At 42.4% G+C, this 16,218-nt stretch overlaps 1 pseudogene; it reads left to right on the top strand.

Annotated features, from left to right (window-relative positions):
- The first annotated feature begins 1,260 nt into the window (after positions 1–1,260).
- LOC120050380 overlaps positions 1,261–16,218 on the top strand; it is an 89,562-nt pseudogene continuing 74,604 nt past the window's right edge.

Raw genomic sequence — 16,218 nt, 5'->3', positions numbered from 1 at the left:
CCTGCGCGAGGTTTCGAGCCTCAATACGGTAAACGATGGCATCTTACGGTCGCTTTTCTCTTTACATTGTCTGGAAGTTTGGTGTCAACATAATAGTTAGGTTCAAGAACGGTTACAGTTGTATGTCGGGATAGTTACATGAATCATGTAGCCTATATTTTCTGAAAGGGTAACCAGTGGTGTTTTTCATTGTTCTCTGAATTCATCGCTTGACAGAACGGGAGATTTGCTATGGCAGGTTTTACTTTCGGCTCAATTATGTTGATTTGTTTTGTAAGAAATTACTGTTTCTTGTTGACCGTTATTCATCGAATATGTAACCTATATCGTATGACTTGTTTCTAAAATGACACAATGTTGCCAGTAGGATATAGGAAAGACGAACCACGATGGATATGTAACAAATGTAACACAACCTTGTATACATTGAGAATAGCCTATTTGTCAATCAATCAAATGTATTTATAAAGCCCTTCTTACATCAGCTGATGTCACAAAGTGCTGTCAGGTGAATGCTTTTGTGATAAATTGTCTCCACTGTCATTTCTCTGTAGGATTCTGCTCAGCTGTTTGAGAGTGAAACAAGCTTCCTACGAGGACTTCATGCAGTGACAACGAAACAAAGAGCTATCAAATCACCACTGACCAGAAAAACAGGACTGAAAAAAAAAACTATACAAAGGACCTATTATCGTCTCCAAATCCAAACATCTCAGATAGCTTACATAGTTCCCTTAGTGTTTTGCTTGCGTGTTGCCTGTCAACAGAATTACTTTATAGAAATAACGGTCGGTCTGGCTCGCTGGAATCACACAGTTGAAAAACGTTATGTTTTTCTATCCAACCCAGATAGCGCTGTCTGTATTGGTTAGTTGTTTGTGAGATATTTGTATTTATTTATTTTAGCCCAAATGAGGAGCATACATAGTATGTTTGTGATAAAAGCAAAGCAGCATTGCTCTGCTAAGTGCAAACAGCAATGCAGCTGAATCATGTCCATTGCTAGAGAGTCCCACCAGCACCAACACACGTCTCCATATCTACTGTCAGAGCAGTGTACTTTCTACTGCTGTCTGCCCAAAAGTAGTAGTAGTCACACTAGTACTGTGTGCTAATGTGGCTCTAGCTATCCACTCTGAGACACTAGCCCCCAGAAAGAGTAGTTGCTGCCAGAGCAACAGCTAATGGGGATCCAAATAAGCTAAACTGAGATACAGTGATACTCAAGCCTTAGTTATCTGCAGTAGCCCAACAAACACAATGATGTCATCAGACAACGACGAGATGGGCTCCGACCTATCAGATTCCCTGGAGGTCCGTGAGGTCCTACAGTTCCAGAACCAGTATCAGTACATGACCCATGATACAGGGAGCTGCTTCAAGTCCAAGAGTCTCCCCATCCTGAATGGGCCCTGTCTGTCAGGCTGTGATGAGCCTCTGCTGGGGGAACCACGTCTGGTCCATACCACCCAAACCTCCATGGCCACAGCAGCCACCGAGCACCACAGCAGCCAGCTCCAGCTCCATCCCCAAACCCCCACTGACCCTGACTCTAGCCAGGCAGAGTCTCCCTCCTCTCTGACAGACTTCACGCTCCAGTCCCCCTCGGCCTCCAGCCTGGTGGGGCTGAGAAGCTCCATGGCCACTGGGGCCAGGGATAAGAAACTAGGCTTCTCTTTAACCCGCTTCCTCCGTATCCCCGCCAGGAAGTATGTGCAAGCCATCCTGGCCGACTCGCGCTGCTTCCTGTTCTGCATGTGCTACCTGACGTTCATCCAGTCGCTGATGGTATCGGGCTACCTGAGTAGCGTCATCACCACCATCGAGAAGCGTTACAGCCTCCGCAGCTCCGAGTCCGGCCTTCTTGTCAGCTGCTTTGACATCGGCTCTCTCTTCGTCGTCGTCTTCATCTCCTACTTTGGGGGCAGGGGTCAGAGGCCGCGTTGGCTGGCGGTAGGAGGGGTGTTCATAGCCGTAGGGGCGGCTCTGTTCTCCTTGCCACACTTCATCTCACCACCCTACCAGATCCAGGAGCTCAACTCATCCACGGGCCACGAGGGTCTGTGCCAGAGCGGGAACGGCAGCGGGCGGGATGCCTTGGACGTGGCGTCGTGCCCCCGAGACCAGGAGGGTAACGAACACAACCTGTACGTGGCGCTATTTATCTGTGCACAGATCCTGGTGGGTATGGGGTCGACGCCCATCTATACCCTGGGACCCACCTACCTGGACGACAACGTCAAGAAGGAGAATGCCTCCCTCTACCTCGGTAAGACGCCTTTGATTAATCGTTATATATCTGTTATAACAACCTCATTTCTACCAAACTGAGGTCAGAAAGTTTTACTGGCGCCCTTTGCTGAGTAAACTGGGCTACTGACTGTTTCAGGTGTTATCAAACGTTTGTAGCCTGTGCATACAATACAGTATATATATCCCTGGAAAGTGGAATTCGCGGATCATGAGGTTCACGGCAAGTTCTCATAGTGCTGTCATATGTTCTCATCAGAGTTGGGGTCAATTCCAATTTAATTAGAAATTCTTGAATTCACTCATGAAGTGGAGAATTTATGTTTACATTAACATTGACATTTGAGTCATTTAGCAGACACCCTTATCCAGAGTGACTTAGTTAGTGCATTCGTCTTAAGAATGCTAGGTTGGGAGAACCATATCACAGTCGTAATAAGTACATTTTTCCTCAAAGTAGCTATCAGCAAAGTTAGAGCTAGTAAGGTGGGAAGAAAAGTAAAGTGCAAAAGTTCACAAAATACTTTTTTTGGGGCGGAGGTGAGGGGGTGCAGTGGAATTATTTAAGGTCAAATTTAAAAATCAAATTTCAACAATCTTCAGGTTATGGGATTGGAATTGAATTGGAATTCAAGTTTTTGTATCGGAATTGTAAAAACATTTCATCTTTGGAATTGAATTGAATTAGAATTCAATATGTGTACGTTTCCCAGTCAATGGAGTTAATGCACTTAGTATAAAACATTGACTGCAGGATTTTTAAAATAATAATTTCAACTTGTATTTCTATATTTCCAGTATAACTAGTACAGTGACATAATCATTCTGAGGAATTGAAATTGAATTGAATTTAAAGTCAGAGGGAATTTAATTAGAATTTAATTTGTGGAATTAACCCCAACCCTGGTTCTCATATTGTACGTTCTCCAATGCGTTCTGTTTAGCATAGAGGTCGGGTGAGGAACAGGGATGGGAACAGACATTCCTCTCAGAGCTCTGGGGACACACAATTAGCCGTCGCTAACAGAATTAGTCCCAATTAGCTTTGCTGATTGGGTTCCGTTATAAATGTGGCTAGACCGGCACATGTGGAGGTTATGGTGAGGGATGGTCTTCCATATCTCTCTACCATATCTCTACTCGACTAGTCTAGCCCCCTGTAGAACCCAGGTTCAATGTCTCCGTATGACTAGAGCCTTTCCTCTGTAGTTCACCTCACATCTTCATGGAACTCTAACAAAGGCAGGCTGTCAGCAGTTTGTACACAATTATGTCAATTATGAGCAGACTAATGATGTGATAAATAATGTAAACACAGAGTGGTGGGTTGGACTCTTAAGGGCAGGGTCTAGAGGGCAGTCTGCTCATACCCCCCAGCTGGGTAATTGGGGCAAAGGGGACAACCCTCAGTCTGGGGTAACACCCCCCACGCGCAGCTGCTTAATGTCCCAACACTGGCTTAGAGACAGGGTGTTACGTCAGTGTTTCCCCTATACTGCTAAATCGTGCCTGCCACTGCATTTAAAATGCCTGAATTTAAAATATATTAAATTGAGATTTTGTGTCACTGATCTACACACAATATCCCATAATGTTAAAGTGGAATTATGTTTTTTGAAATGTTTACAAATGAAAAATGAAAAGCTGAAATGTCTTGAGTCAATAAGTATTCAACCTCTTTGTTATGGCAAGCCTAAATAAGTTCAGGAGTAAAAAATGTGCTTAACAAGTCACATAATAAGTTGCATGGACTCACTCTGTGTGCAATGATAGTGTTTAACATGATTTTTGAATGACTACCTCATCTCTGTACACCACACATACAGTGGTTCGTCCTTTAAAAGTTGCAGCGTACTGCAGCACAGCTTGCGTGGTGCCTCAGAATTCTATGGCACGTTATTTAATTGCCAACCACTGGTACCATTAATGCTAGTTAGTGCTAGTTTGACCACCAGAGGGCATTTTTGAGAAGTGTTTCATAGCCTTCAATAGTGGCTGTACTAGAGAATTTAAAACCTTTTTTTGTAAGAACATAATATATGGGACTGATTTTAAGAAATTTGCTTAATTAATTTGCTTAATATTATGGGGTTTCCGTTGGGATGGAATGGAAAATATGGCACTGTACAACGTGATGGGCGGGAGTAGGATACAGTGCTTGGCTATTTAGCTAAAGAATCCCCGTGTTGTGCAGGCACGTGGGAGACCGGGGTTCAATTCCCAGATGGGGAAGAAGGAGTACATTTAACATTTAAGTCATTTAGCAGACGCTCTTATCCAGAGCGACTTACAAATTGGAAAGTTCATACATATTCATCCTGGTCCCCCCGTGGGGAATGAACCCACAACCCTGGCGTTGCAAGCGCCATGCTCTACCAACTGAGCCACACGGGACCACCGTGTAGGCTGTACTTGTAAATAAAAATGTGTTCTTAACTGACTTGAATAGTTAAATAAAGGATACACAAAGAGCATAACATTTCTACACCCTAATTGTGTAATTTTCGTCTAACCAATACCCAAACGAAGATTCAGTGAAAATTTTTCATATCATTGTTTATCAATACCAGTCCCCATGCTTGTCTCAGAGCAGCATGAAACAGTGCTAAAATAGTTGTAGGCTTTTGCTTCAAATCCTATTGCTTCTAACTTCAATATGCTCTTTAAATAAATAAGACCTACACCACTTTTAACATCACATTACTCAACACTAGTGAGACTCATGTTGCCTACGGTAGGCCTACAGTATATTGAAATATGACGTGACTCTCCGCCAATAATTACATATAGAGGATTGGAAGATTTTAAATTCAAACCGAAAGCCGCCCCATGGGTCTCTCGGTGGCGCCCGGCACGGCTATCTGTAGCAGCTCATTTTGCATTGCGATGTGTGACCTAGACAGTGACGCCAATGGGGAGGTCCCATCCACAAAGTATCAAAATACAGAGTGGTGTTGGTAAAGGTATATTGTCCTGCTAATAGTCCATAACGGGCTATTATAATACTGTACATGGTGTCCAGGTCAGGATAACCAAAACATGTCTTTATTAAAGACTGGGCTACACTACTACAGTAAGTGAAAAATAATCTGAATAAAATAATAAAAATCTTAGTGTAACAACATTTCTAGTAAGTAATACTGAAGTCGTGCACAATTATCAGTTTCTATTTAGGTTTATGCCGCCCATTCATTGTCAATTAGAGACACTGTAGACCCAAAAGCATAATCAGTACTCTAACTCCCCCGTGTGCTGGTCTGGAACAATGAAGTGGTGACGCAGGGTACTGTACTAAACCACAAATGACCTCTAAGTACCGCAGCATAATCACTAAAATTTTAGTGGAGCAACCACTGTACAATTATCTGTAAGGTCCCTTAGTCGAGCAGTGAATTTGAAACGCAGATTCAACCAGAAAGACCTTTCCTCACAAAGAAGGGCACCTATTGGTAGACTGGTAAAAAAAAAAAAAAGCAGACATTGAATATTCCTTTGAGCATGGTGGTTATTAATTACACTTTGGATGGTGTATAAATACACCTAGTCACTACAAAGATACAGGCGTCCTTCCTAATTCAGTTGCCGGAGAGGAAGGAACGTGCTCAGGGATTTCATCATGAGGCCAATGGTGACTTTAAAATAATTATAGAGTTTAATGGCAGTTATAGGAGGAAACTGAGGATGGATCAACAACATTGTAGTTACTCCACAATACTAACCTAAATGACAGAGTGAAAAGGAAGCCTGTATGTAATTCAAACATTGCAAAACATGCATCCTGTTTGCAATGAGGCACTAAAGTAAAACTGCCAAAATTTGGCAAAGAAATTAAATTTATGTCCTGAATACAAAGCATTATGTTTGGGGACAAATCCAACGCAACACATCACTGAGTACCACTCTTCAGATTTTCAAGCATGGTGGTGGCTGCATAATGTTATGGGTATTCTTGTCATCGGCAAGGATTAGGGAGTTTTTTTAGGATACATTTAAACGGAATAGAGCTAAGCACAGGCTAAATTCTAAAAGAAAACCTGGTTCAGTCTGCTTTCCAACAGATAATGGGTGACAAATTCACCTTTCAGCAGGACAATAACCTTAAACACAAGGCCAAATATACACAGGACTTGATTACCAAGATGACGTTGAATGTTCCTGAGTGACCTAGTTCCAGTATTGACTTAAATCGGCTTGAACATCTATGGCAAGACTTTAAAAAAGCTGTCTAGCAATGATCAACAACCAACTTGACAGAGCTTGAAGAAATAAAAAAATGATAATGTGCAAATATTGTACAATCCAAGTGTGCAAAGCTCTTAGAGGCTCACAGTTGTAATCTCTGCCAAAGGTGATTCTAACATGTATTGACTCAGGGGTGTCATTACTTACAGTTGAAGCCGGAAGTTAACATACACTTAGGATGGAGTCATTAAATCTCGTTTTTCAACCACTCCACAAATTTCTTGTTAACAAACTATAGTTTTGTCAGGTTGGTTAGGACATCTACTTTGTGCATGACACAAGTCATTTTTCCAACAATTGTTTACAGACAGATTATTTCACTTACTGTATCACAATTCCAGTGGGTCAGAAGTTTGCATACATTAAGTTGACTGTGCCTTTAAAAAGCTTGTAAAATTCCAGAAAATTATGTCATGGCTTTAGAAGCTTCCGATAGGCTAATTGACATAATTTGAGTCAATTGGAGGTGTACCTGTCGATCTTTTCTTGATATCATGGGAAAATCAAAAGAAATCATCCAAGACCTCAGAAAATAAATTGTAGACCTCCACAAGTCTGGTTCATCCTTGGGACCAATTTCCAAATGCCTGAAGGTGCCACGTTCATCTGTACAAACAATAGTACGCAAGTATAAATACCATGGGACCACGCAACCGTGATACCTCTCAGGAAGGAGACGCGTTCTGTCTCCTAAAGATTAACGTACTTTGGTGCGGAAAGTGCAAATCAATCCCAGAACAACAGCAAAGGACCTTGTGAAGATGCTGGAGGAAACGGGTACAAAAGTATCTATATCCACAGTAAAACGAGTCCTATATCGACTTAACCTGAAAGGCTGCTCAGCAAGAAAGAAGCCACTGCTCCAAAACCGCCATAAAAAAGCCAGACTACGGTTTGCAACTGCACATGGGGACAAAGATCGTACTTTTGGAGAAATGTCCTCTGGTCTGATGAAACAAAAATAGAACTGTTTGGCCATAATGACCATTGTTATGTTTGGAGGAAAAAGGGGGAGTTTTGCAAGCCGAAGAACACCATCCCAACTGTGAAGCACGGGGGTGGCAGCATCATGTTGTGGGGGTGCTTTGCTGCAGGAGGGACTGGTGCACTTCACAAAATAGATGGCATCATGAGGCAGGAAAATTATATGGATATATTGAAGCAACATCTCAAGACATCAGTCAGGAAGTTAAAGCTTGGTCGCAAATGGGTCTTCCAAATGGACAATGACCCCAAGCATACTTCCAAAGTTGTGGCAAAATGGCTTAAGGACAACAAAGTCAAGGTATTGGAGTGGCCATCACAAAGCCCTGACCTCAATCCTATAGAAAATGTGTGGGCAGAACTGAAAATACGTGTGCGAGCAAGAAGGGCTACAAACCTGACTCAGTTACACCAGCTCTGTCAGGAGGAATGGGCCAAGATTCACCCAACTTATTGTGGGAAGCTTGTGGAAGGCTACTCAAAACGTTTGACCCAAGTTAAACAATTTAAGGCAATGCTACCAAATACGAATTGTGTGTATGTAAACTTCTGATCCACTGGGAATGTGATGAAAGAAATCAAAGCTGAAATTAATCATCCTCTCTACTATTATTCTGACATTTCACATTCTTAAAATAAAGTGGTGATTCTAATTGACCTAAGACAGGACATTTTTACTAGGATTCAATTTCAGGAATTGTGAAAAACTGAGTTTAAATGTATTTAGCTTAGGTGTATGTAAACTTCCGACTTCAACTGTATTAAAATGAAATATATACGAAATTTTCAATAAACTTGCAAAAATGTATAAAAACATGTTTTCACTTTGTCATTATGGGGTATTGTGTGTAGATTCGTGAAAAAAACACAAATATTTGATCTATTTTCAATTCAGGCTGTAACACAACAAAATGTGACGTAAGTCGAGGGGTATGAATAATTTCTGAAGGCACTGCACACATTAGTAAGCGTGCATGCATGTGTCCTTGTTTGTGTGTATGTGTTTGTGTAAGAGAGAGAGATGAATGGAGGGTGGAAGGTTGAGCTGACAAGGCCATTCACATCATTACCTACCCTATGGAGCATGCTTAGCAGAGTCCACCTACACTACACACAAACTGCTCTGCTGCCTGCAGGATCAATAATTGACCGTCCCTTACGACACAAGACTCCAGCGTGGCTGGGACTGCACTGGGAGAAAAACATGGCTCTGATATTAGCCTTCTTTAACCCTGGCTTTAACAGGATGCTCGGGACAAACACATCACCCCTGTAAGGCTGATTAGAGGCAGCATTCGTAGAGATAGTGGCCCAAATTGCACCATATTCCGTATCTTGCACTACTTTTGACCAGGGTGTATAGGAATAGGGTTCCATTTGGGATACAGCCAGTGACAGAGGCACCAGTCGCTAGTCTAGCGTTCCGTTGACCTTGTTGGCTTTGTTCAGTCCGTCGCTCAGCGTTGATGATAATCTGTTTCCTTTCAACAGTAGTGTTGTTGGTGATTACAAGGACTTGAGACTTGTCTGTGCATGTCAACTTCCTGTGAATATGAGATGAGCAGATAAAAAATCCCTTGGCTCTTCTAAGGTATGCGTGTGCGTGAGTGAGGGTGTGTTGACTTCTACGTAAGGTCATTAACGATAGTGACAGATATCCACAGGGTTTATTCTGCGTGTGTTTTTTCGGTCCGCCTATTTCCAAAAAGTAAAAAACCTTTTTCAGTGTCGACTTAAACGACTAAAAGCAGATATAAAGTATGTAGAAAAGATAATGGACCTAAATATTTTTAAATGAAATCATCTTTGAGAACCAATAATCATCAAAATAAAAGCTAGACAGTCAGGGGGAACCTAAAATGCCCAAAAGGACACATTCAGGAATATTTTTGTCATGGCATAGTGCCCCCATTTATTTTGTTATAACATTTGAATCACTCAGATAGCATAAGCCATGGCAAAATGTGTAGAACAGGAAATTAGCTTTAAAACTGCAACATTTTCTCTCCGCCACATGTAGAAATGTGTAGAATTGCAAGAAATTAGCTTTAAAACAGCTACATTTTGGCCTGCAGCCAACAGGAGGGTGACCGCACCAGTTACCACAACCACAACTCCTCCATGCCCACCACCTCAGCTCCATTTTGACCCAGAAAAAACCCTGATACAGTTATTTTTTTCAATTGGATTGCCTTTGTCTTTAAATTGTTTGTGTGTCCGTGTTTCTCTGTGTGTGTGTGTCCGTGTGTCTCTCTGTGTGGGTGTGTGTGTGTGTGTGTGTGTGTGTGTGTGTGTGTGTGTGTGTGTGTGTGTGTGTGTGTGTGTGTGTGTGTGTGTGTGTGTCTGTGTATATTTATTTTTGGACATGGCGTGTGTATCCTTCTTCATCTGTTCAAGTGTGTGTGCGAGCGAAGGAATTCCTCAAAAGTGGCCCCCCATACCCGTAAAATGTTGACCTTATCACTATGGAAACGGCAGAGGCATGGGGGTGACTTACCTCTTCTCTTCCTCTCTCTCTCCTCACACTCCCACTCTTCTGTCCCTGGCTGTGTCCCAAATGGCTCTTTATTCCCCATGGACCCTGGTCAAAAGTAGTGCACTATAAAGGGAATAGGGAGCCATTTGGGATGGAACAAGACTCTCTTCACAGTCCCCACTCCTCTCTCCCTCTCGCCTTTTAAAACAGTAAGTGTACTCACATTGATCTACCCCTATCTATCCATCTACTGTAGTTCAGATTGCACTACTCTTCTCTTTCCAGGATTCTCTGGTTAGGAGTGTTGTTGGTGATGGCTTTTGACCTGTCTCTGGACCGCTTTCCCTTTTTACACACAAATCAATAGGTCGAAGGTCAAACGCACACAACACAGAAACCCCTCCTCCATCACTGAGAATGACGTTTAGAAACGGCGATATCGCCACTCGCCATCATCTAACATCATCTACCTCTGGTTGGGAGGACACGAAGGACCCATAGATTTAACTGACACATTGTAACGCTCGTCTAATGCCTCCTCCTCAGACGAGGAGGAGGAGTAAGGGTCGGACCAAAATGCAGCGTAGGTTGAATCCATAATGATTTATTATACAAGACGAAACACTATGAACACTAGAACAAACTACAAAACAATAAACGAAGTAGACAGACCTGAACTTACGAACTTACAATAATAACACGAAGAACGCACGAACAGGAACAGACTACAAACAAGAACGAAAACGAAACAGTCCCGTGTGGTGCGACATACACAGACACGGAAGACAATCACCCACAAACAAACAGTGTGAACAACCTACCTTAATATGGTTCTCAATCAGAGGAAATGTAAAACACCTGTCCCTGATTGAGAACCATATCAGGCTAAATGACAATGAACCTAAACATAGAAACACATAACATAGAATGCCCACCCCAACTCACGCCCTGACCAACTAAACACATACAAAAACAAGAGAAAACAGGTCAGGAACGTGACACACATACTCAAGCACACACACACGTACACACACACACACACACTGCTGCAATCAATAAGGATGTTTTCCATACAGAACGGCAAGGGATGGTTCAGTCCCTCCATGCCCTCCCCGCCCCCCTCAGTGATACCAGAGCAGTGAAGTAGTGCTCTAAAAATGAGCTCTAAACATTTATAAACTAATAATAATTTGAGAGCTCTTCTTGACAATTGATGGCCTGATAAAGCCTACCCCCGCAAACTTATGTGAACTTTCCTCCAAATGTGATGAGTTTGCGGCATATTTGAGAGATAAGATAACAAACTTTAGGCTGGGTATCAGTCAAGCAAGACCTGATGAGGAGTTTGATGATACGTGCCCAAGACTACCACGCAGAGGCACTATGGATTTATTTTCCCTTGTTGACACAGACATGCTCAGGAAAGTGATACTGCAACTTAAGCCTTCTACCTGCCTTCTCGATCCTATCCCCACCACCTTCTTCAAAACAGGTTTTAATTGGATATCTGAAAAAGTGCAAGCTATTGTTAATCACTCTCTGTCCACAGGCACTTTCCCCACTGCACTAAAAACTGCTGTGGTGAAATGCCTTCTGAAGAAAAGTCATCTAGATTCTTCAGTTTTTAGCCATTTTCAGCCAATCTCTAACCTTCCATTATTAAGCAAAATTCTGGAGAAATTGATGTTCTAAAAGCAAAATGATTTTCTAACTGCCAACTATATTTAAAAAAAATATCCAATCCAATATCCAATCTGGTTTTCGGGCCCACCACAGCACAGTTAAAGTGGTACATTATCTTAGAGCCAACACAGATGCCAAACAGCTCTCTGTCCTTGTACTCTTGGATTTAAGTGCTGCATTCAACACTGTTGACCATGACGTCCTCCAGTCCAGTTCTAAATTGGTTTAGGACCTATTTAACCGGTCAAGAGTTTTTTGTCACCCTTGGTGAACATAACTAATAGAAAATACATATCACATGTGGCAATCCACAAGGTTTGATTTTGGGTCCAATACTGTTCAGTTTATATATGTTCCCCCTTGGCAGCGTTACCAGAAAGCACAGAATTGATTTTGACTGTTCCGCGGACAATACACAACTTTACATTTCTGTGTCACCAGAAGATTTTAGCACCACAAGTAAATGATTAGACTATATTAGTGATTTAAATACTTCGATGGCTCACAACTTCCTCCAGGTAAATCAAGACAAGACTGAGGTACACTACATTACCAAAAGTATGTGGACACCTGCTTGTCGAACATCTCATTTCAAAATCATGGGCATTAATATAGAGTTGGTCCCCCCTTTACTGCTATAACAGCCTCCACTCTTCTGGGAAGGCTTTCCACTAGATGTTGCTGCGGGACTTGCTTCCATTCAGCCACAAGAACATTAGTGAGGTCGGGCACTGATGTTGGGCAATTAGGCCTGGCTTACAGTCAGCATTCCAATTCATCCTAAAGGTGTTCGATGGGGTTCAGGTCAGGGCTCTGTGCAGGCCAGTCAAGTTCTTCCACACCGATCTTGACAAACCATTTCTCTATGGACCTCGCTTTGTACACAGGGGCATTGTCATTCTGAAACAGGAAAGGGCCTTCCCCAAACTGTTGCCACGAAGTTTGAAGCACAGAATCGTCTATAATGTAATTGTATGCTGTAGCGTTAAGATTTCCCTTCACTGGAACTAAGGGGCCTAGCCCTAACCATGAAAAACAGCCCCAGACCATTATTCCTCATCTACCAAACTTTACGGTTGGCGCTATGCATTTGGGCAGGTAGCGTACTCCTGGCATCCGCCAACACCCAGACTTGTCCGTCAGACTGACAGATGGCGAAGCGTGATTCATCACTCCAGAGAATGCGTTTCCACTGTTCCAGAGTCAGCAGGTAGCTTAGTGGTTAGAGCATTGGGCCAGTAACTGAAAGGTTACTGGATCAAATCTCCGAGCGCACAAGGTAAAAATCTTTCATTCTGTCCCAGAGCAAGGCAGTTAACCCACTGTTCCCTGGGTGCTGAAGATGTGGATGTTTTTTAAGGCAGCCCCCCGCACCTCTCTGATTCAGAGGGGTTGGGTTAAATGCGGAAGACACATTTCAGTTGAATGTATTTCGTTGTACAACTGACTAGGTAACCCCCCTTCCCCCAATGGCGGCAAGCTTTACACCACTGAAGTCAACGCTTGGCATTGAGCATAGTGATCTTAGGCTTGTGGAAACCCATGTTCATGAAGCTCGCGACGAACACTTCTTGTGCTGACGTTGCTTCCAGAGGCAGTTTGGAACTCGGTAGTGAGTGTCGCAACCGAGGACAGACGATTTTTACGCCCGTTCTGTGAGCTTGTGTGGTCTACCACTTCGCAGGCTGAGCCATTGTTGCTTCACAATAAGGACATTTACAGTTAGTGATGCACCGATATTACATTTTTGGCCGATACCGATATCCAATATTTTCCTTGCCAAAAAAAACGATAACTATAACCGATATTACAATTTTTTGTGGCCTTTCAAGATATTCTAGTACAGTTAAATAGTTAACACACACACACATGGACGTAAAGGTCTAAGGCACTGCATCTCAGTGAAAAGGCGTCACTACAGTCCCTGGTTCAAATCCAGGCTGTATCACGTCCGACTGTGATTGGGAGTCCCATAGGAGCGGCGCATAATTGGCCCAGCGTCGTCCGAGTTTGGCCCGGGGTAGGCCGTCATTGTAAATAAGAATTTGTTCTTAACTGACTTGCCTAGTTAATTCAAGGTTACACACACACACACACCACACTGACCAAAAAGTTATTTTGTTGGCATTTACGTATGTCCCTGTTACCAGTAAAACATCATCAAAACCTATTTCTTTCACTTACTTGCTGTGCTGTTTCGTTGTTCATTTGTTCAGTCGTTTCATTCTCAACCGGGATTTCATCATACATGTCAAGCAGTAAAGTTTCAGCTCTGTCTGTCCGTGGCTTCTCTTCCTCGGTGCGCACTGTCACTGTGTCCGTTTCCATCTTATCCAGCTGTATATGGAACATTTCATGTAAATGTTTCTTGTCTGCATCGAACATGGTGGTGACACAGTAAAGAGAGAATGCTACCGAATCACTTGTTCACAACCTGTGTCGGCAGTTTTGTTGAGCAGGCATTTCAGTGCCATGACAGAGGCTATCACGTCTGCTACAGGCGAAGTTGATGAGCTTATTTCTCGAGTCAGTTGTTCGAATGGAGCCAGGAGTGTGTTCATGTTTCAAACATGTGCTCAAATGCCATTGAAATGGCAGCATCGGTATGACAACCAGCACATTTATGAGCATACAATACAACTTTCTTAAGTACGAAATCCTCGACGACCCACAGTGCTGTCAGACTCAGCATGCTCATGGGGCTGACATCGCTGGTCCAAATTAGACCGATTAATTGGAATGGCCGATTAATTAGGGCCGATTTCAAGTTTTCATAACAATTGGTAATCAGCATTTTTGGACACCGATTGTGGCCGCTTACATTGCACTCCACGAGGAGCCTGCGTGGCAGGCTGACTACCTGTTACGCGAGTGCAGCAAGAAGCCAAGGTAAGTTGCTAGCTAGCATTAAACTTACCTTATAAAAAACAATCAATCTTAACATAATCACTAGTTAACTACACATGGTTGATGATATTACTAGTTTATCTAGCTTGTCCTGCGTTGCATATAATCGATGCAGTGCCTGTTAATTTCTCATCGAATCACAGCCTACTTCGCCAAACGGGTGATGCTTTAACAAGCGCATTCGCGAAAAAAGCACTGTCGTTGCACCAATGTGTACCTAACCATAAACATCAATGCCTTTCTTTAAAATCAATACACAAGTATATATTTTTAAACCTGCATATTTAGTTAATATTGTCTGCTAACAGGAATTTCTTTTAACTAGGGAAATTGTGTCACTTCTCTTGCGTTCCGTGCAAGCAGTCAGGGTATATGCAGCAGTTTGGGCCGCCTGGCTCGTTGCGAACTGTGTGAAGACCATTTATTCCAAACAAAGACCGTAATTATTTTGCCAGAATTGTACATAATTATGACATAACATTGAAGGTTGTGCAATGTAACAGCAATATTTAGACTTAGGGATGCCACCCGTTAGATAAAATACGGAACTGTTCCGTATTTCACTGAAAGAATAAACCTTTTGTTTTCGAAATGATAGTTTCCCGGATTTGACCATATTAATGACCTAAGGCTCATATTTCTGTGTGTTATTATGTTATAATTAAGTCTATGATTTGACATTTGATAGAGCAGTCTGACTCAGCGGTGGTAGGCAGCAGCAGGCTCGTAAGCATTCATTCAAACAGCACTTTCGTGCGTTTGTCAGCAGCTCTTCGCTGTACTTCAAGCATTGAGATGTTTATGCCGTCAAGCCTATCAACTCCCGAGATTAGGCTGGTGTAACCGATGTGAAATGGCTAGCTAGTTAGCGGGGTGCGCGCTAATAGCGTTTCAATCGGTAATATCACTCGCTCTGAGACCTTGAAGTAGTTGTTCCCCTTGCAGAGGGGAGGGGCCGCGGCTTTTGTGGAGCGATGGATAACGATGCTTCGAGGGTGGCTGTTGTCAATGTGTTCCTTGTTCGAACCCAGGTAGGGGCGAGGAGAGGGACGGGAGCTATACTGTTACACTGGCATTACCAAAGTGCCTATAAGAACATCCAATAGTCAAAGGTATATGAAATACAAATGGTATAGAGAGAAATAGTCCTATAATTCCTATAATAACTACAACCTAAAACTTCTTACCTGGGAATATTGAAGACTCATGTTAAAAGGAACCACCAGCTTTCATATGTTCTCATGTTCTGAGCAAGGATCTTAAACGTTAGCTTTTTTACATGGCACATATTCTACTTTTACTTTCTTCTCCAACACTTTGTTTTTGCATTATTTAAACCAAATTGAACATATTTCATTATTTATTTGAGGCTAAATTGATTTTATTGATGTATTATATCAAGTTAAAATAAAAGTGTTCATTCAGTATTGTTGTAATTGTCATTATTACAAATAAATAAATACATTTAAAAAATTGGCAGAGTAATCGGTATCGGCTTTTTTTGGTCCTCCAATAATCGGTATCGGTATCGGCGTTGAAAAATCAGAATCGGTCGACCTCTAGTCCAAATGTCAGTCGTGAAGCTAATAGCAGTGACGCTATTACTGTGTAACTCCGGAAGGGCAACATCTGAAAAATAGCGCACCTGGTAGTGTGTACCGCTGCTCGACCAGTCG

This window comes from Salvelinus namaycush, chromosome 7 (assembly GCF_016432855.1).
Source record: "Salvelinus namaycush isolate Seneca chromosome 7, SaNama_1.0, whole genome shotgun sequence".
Lineage (NCBI taxonomy): Eukaryota > Metazoa > Chordata > Actinopteri > Salmoniformes > Salmonidae > Salvelinus > Salvelinus namaycush.
Note: the sequence above shows the minus strand (reverse complement) of the source record. Positions and strands in the feature narration are given on the sequence as shown.